This window comes from Dermacentor andersoni, chromosome 6 (assembly GCF_023375885.2).
Source record: "Dermacentor andersoni chromosome 6, qqDerAnde1_hic_scaffold, whole genome shotgun sequence".
Taxonomy (NCBI): Eukaryota; Metazoa; Arthropoda; class Arachnida; order Ixodida; family Ixodidae; genus Dermacentor; species Dermacentor andersoni.
The window spans coordinates 110,512,504-110,517,651 of record NC_092819.1 but is presented as its reverse complement, the minus strand read 5'-3'; positions in this window follow the sequence as shown (position 1 = coordinate 110,517,651).

Genomic DNA, 5,148 nt, shown 5'->3' with positions numbered 1-5,148 from the left:
TTTTTGTGACAACGTTTCTTTCATAGCTGATAAATTCTGCGCACACGTACTGACTCAATTTCACGTCTTTCTTCATCTTGAACAAAATGTATAGGAACTACGAATTGCAATGCTTTACAGGCGGCCATGCCGAAGTACACAAATAAGTACGTGAATTGCATTCAGTATTCCTGCAAAAAAGGATTTTCGAAACAGTGCCAAGTTTGAGTGTATGCCCCTACAAGTACTTAGCTAATTCTATTTGTCCTTTTATTCCTGAACCAACAGTATGTTCATACAAGGCTACTGCATATGCGTACTTGAAGAATCCGGTCAAGTGTGACATTCTTCCCAGGTTAATGGCTGAAGTATCAAACTATGTGTGCTCAAAGAATGCTACCATGTTTTTGAAAGAGTTGCATTTTAATGTAAGCGGTATATTTCACTTCTAAATTTTAGGTAACACACGAGCCAAACTTCAATAAGAAAAGTTTTTCTTTGAAATTGCAGCTCAACATAAAAACGTCTTTCTTTTTTTCTCTTGTTAAAAGTGAGCGCACTCCCTGTGTAAATTATATCACCCAGATAATGCAAAGGCGAAACCGGTTATAAACAGCATTTGTAAAAAACTGACCAGACTGTTGATATAATTTTTGGCTGCTATATATGTTGTCGCGGTCTAGAGACAGGAATACGGCAAGAAAGCCTGTTGAACAAAGCACCAGAACAAAGACGTCGTCTTGGCGTCTGAATTCCACGAGTCCTACTGCACGGAGTCCGTTAAAGCACGTATCCTCATCGTCTTCTACGTTTCTATACAGAAGACAAGTCATCTACCCTATCTCTAAAGGAGGAAAGGAATGTCCGTAGTACAGTCACTCGCTGACATAAGGCTTCATGCGAACAACGTGCACAAGTTCAGAACGGTGTTGGCGGCGCCTTGCGCACTAAGCTCGTATGTGACGTATGTGACGTCACTTAGCCGTCGCAGCACTTTACAGAATCTGAAATATCGTCTTAGGAGCTTCTCAGATAGTCACCGTTTTCGTATTGGCGTCCTCATCCATACTCTCTCGCCGGTTTTGTAAGTTACAGGTCTGTGATGGGCATTATAGCGACCTGTATCGTACTGTTGCTGCAAGTGTATTCGCACGCGTGTGAGCTGCCTGTCTCCTGCACGTTGCGTAAAGGCGTGGACATCCGTGTCAACGTCTTCATGTTCGCGCGGTAGCATGGATACGAGCATCGTCCCTACTTCCCGTCCGTCGACAAGGCTCAATGGAGTCAACCGTGTAGTTTCTTCTTTAGCCGTGTTATAAGCAAACGTGATAAAAGCAGAATCTCGTCCAAATTTTATGCTCTATATTCGCGTACGTTGAAAGCATATCTTCGAGTGTTTTGTTCAGGCGCTCTGTTAGTCCGTTTGTTCGTGGATGGTAGGCTGTTGTCGTTCGATGAGTCGTGCCGCTCAGCACGAGGATGTGATCTAAAAGCGCGACTGTTACTGCAGTTCCTCGGTCTGTTATGACGATGGTTGGGGCACCATATCTCAGGACAATATTATCTCTAAAATATCATGTCACCTCTGCTGCTGTGCCTCCCTGGGCAGCTTTTCTTCCGGCGTAAGGAGTAAGATAGTCAGTTTCTACGATGAGTCAACGGTTAGCAGTAATGTAGGACCTAAGAGGCCCATTCGTATAGACCCACGATCATAACGGACGCAAGAGGTTCATTCTGATATGGTCAAATGGCGTTTACGGTATTTGAATGGGTTGTAGGAAACCGGCTGGTTTCGTTGGCGGTGACTTGCGCAACTGACAATCTAGGCAGGTCAAAACTTAGTGTTTTATTTATTTATTTATTTTTATTTATTTATTTCCTGAAAGGTCTCTTGTTGAGACATAACATGAGTGAGTGGGTGCTTAGTGACAAGGATAGATACTACAAATTACCAAGGGATATTTTCGATGAGTCCCTTGAATGCAAGTGGGTCGATGATAGTGGCAACTTCGGTGGGCAGGCCATTCCAGTCTGGTGTTGTGCGCAGAAAAAATGATTGCTTAAAAGTCACGGTATGGGCTTGTGGGGGATATACTGTGTTAGAGTGACTGGTGCGGGTAATGCGATGTGATATTTTTATGTACGGGTTGTCAAAAGGAAAAGAATGATAAAAACATTGAGAATGGTTCAGACGTGCTATTTTATGGCGTGAGGCTAGAGAGGGTAAGTTTATTTCGGCTTTTAGTGCTGAGATGCTTGAATTGTACGAATAAGTTGACAGAATAAATCGTGTCGCGTGGTTCTCAACCGACTCGAAGGCGTTAATAAGGTTACTGTGGTAAGGGTCAAAAATAGCATCGGCATACTCCAGCTTTGGCCGCTAAAACGTTAGAAAATCAAGTTGTTTAATAGAGGGAGAAGCGAGGAAAAGGTTACGGCGTATATAATACAGTACGATTAGCAGAATTTATGTGATTAACATGACAGGTCCAAGTTAAGTCACGCGAGATATATACACCAAGATATTTGAATGAATCAGTTGTTGCAATCTGAGTGTTATTGATGCTACAATTAGGCATATCGTAATTACGACGACGATGAATAGACATTTACACGGTTTTAGCTGCATTTAATGACATGAGCCAAGTGTTACACCAGTTTTGTGTGCGCGATAGGTCGTTTTGTAATGCAAAATGGTCGCTGGGGTTAGTAACTGCTCGGCAAACCACACAATCGTCTTTGAAGAGTTGGGTATGAGAAGAAATATTGCAAGGCAGGTCACTCATGTAAATTAAGAAAAGGAGGGGACCAAGTACGCTACCTTCAGGCACTCCTGAAAGTACGGGTGTTAAGGATGAAGAGTGTGGGTTAGCGTATACGAACTGCTGACAGTTAGTTAAGAACCCTTGAATCCAGCTTAGAAGACAAGGAGCAATGTTGAGACGCGATAACTTTATTAAGAGACGACCATTAGGGACATTACCGAAAGCTTTTTCAAAATCTAATAATTATTGTGCCAGTCAGGATGGTACGATCAAGGTTTAAATGTAAGTCGTGGAAGAAAAGAGCAAGTTGGGTGTCACAGGAATAATTTTTGCGGAAACCATGTTGACATGGATGAAAAAAAATTGACGTATGTTAGGAAGTTAGAAATATGCGAGTATAAAATATATTCCATTATTTTGCAAGACACGCTTGTTATGTAAATAGGGCGGTAGTTACTAGGGGATGATCGGCTTCCTTTCTTGAAGACTGGAATGACCTTGCCCACCTGCCAGTAATGTCGACTTGAAGCGCTGTTAAGTGATTCCTGGAATATGAGTGATAAAAACAGGCTACACACATTTTTAGTATATTTTAGCACTTTGGCATTGATACCGTCTATTGCTGTAGATGACGAGTTCTTCAATGATTCAATTACTTTGACAATGCCGATGGGATCGAATGTGACATTTTGCGTCAGCGGATATGCGAATTATGGTGGATCGGGCAAGCCGTCAGCTAATTCATTAGTAAAAACCGAACTAAATATTGTGTTAAGAAGATCCGCAGCCTCAGTCTCAGCGATCGGAAGTCCGGAGCTATTGAGAAGTGATATCTTATTTCGTTGATTAGGATTATTAGTTTTCCAAAATCACTTCGGGTTAGTTTGTAGGATAGCTGGTAAAGTGGTAGAAAGAAACTTGTGCTTAGTTTGAGAGGTTAACTTGTCATATTCCTTCTCGACTGCATAATACTTCTGCCATGTTTAAGAAGAATTAGATCGTTTGTTGATCAAAACAGCCGTTTTTTCTGATTATTTAGCCGTTTGAGGGATATATTAAACCATGGTGATGTTGTTCCTTGGGATATTGTAATGGTGGCGATGTAAAGACGTATATGGCAATGCGTCTCTGCTTTGAAAAGCAGCCAGTTCGACTCGAGAGAATTTAGTTGAAAGTTAGCGACGAACGTATTGAAGTACTCAGATAATTCTCGGTTCATGCTGACATAGTCCCCTTTATCATAGAGTGTAAGTGTTTTTCGATTGTTTTATTTCTTTAGTAGGTTGCGAGGAAACGAAATATGTACTGTCAGGTGGCCGCTCAAACAGCTCAATAAGGTGACAGGGGTAAAGTTATCAGGGTGAGTGGTTAATACAAGATCTAAAACGCTGGACGAGTGAGCGGTAACGCGTGTTGAGTAAGTAACGAGCTGCGTTAAGCCGGATGCTATACACGTGTTTAAGGAACGGATGGCGGAGCTGCTTTTAGATAAATGTAGAGGCAGGATCGGACCAATCAATAGTTGGAAAATTGAAATCGCCAAACAGAAGGACAGGACGGTTAGGTTATGTTTTTGTTAACGTATTTAAGGCTTCATGAAGTGAAAGCGTGAAAGAACTGTCGGTACTACGAGACCGATAGCAAATACCAATCAGAATGTGCGGATGTGTAGTAATGCATGGAATCCACATCATTTCCAATTTTGAATACAGGTTTACAACTGAACAATGTAGGTTCCGCTTAGTGGCAAATAATACACCACTACCGCGTGAGTTATCGAGTCTACCTTCCCAATATGTGAAAATGCGAGAGGTAGGGGAGAATTTCGGTATCATCGATTGATGTGTGAAGCCATGTTTCTGTTAGTACTAAGAGATCGCAAGAAGATGTGCCTATTAGACTGCACTGTGCATCACGCTTGGGAACAACGCTTCGGATGTTAGCGAGCAGGAATGATAAAGGCTGACAGTTCGGTGGATGCGGGGTACAATTTGGTCTCAATGATGGCTAAAGGCGCTCCTCCATGACCTGGTTAGAAGTGTGGTCGAAGTAGTAGGCATTTTCACCTACGATAACCTTTCCATGTCGCAACTTGTACCGCAGTTTACGGGCCCTTCCAATCTCGATCAGGCGTTTCTGGGCGATACGCGTGCTTGGGGCGAGATCTTGTGCAACGGCATACCACGTATCTTTGAACTTCCGAGCCGAAGAAAGGAGAGAATTTTTGCTTTTAAAGTGAGCGAAACTCACAATTATAGGCCTGCACTTTTCAGTTTGGAAAGACCCAATGCGATGTGCACGCTCAATATCACGCGGTTCTATTTATACATCTAAATATTGTTTACAATGTGCAATAATTATTTTCTCAGAATCAGACCATGATTATTTTTGTTTATCAGCGATG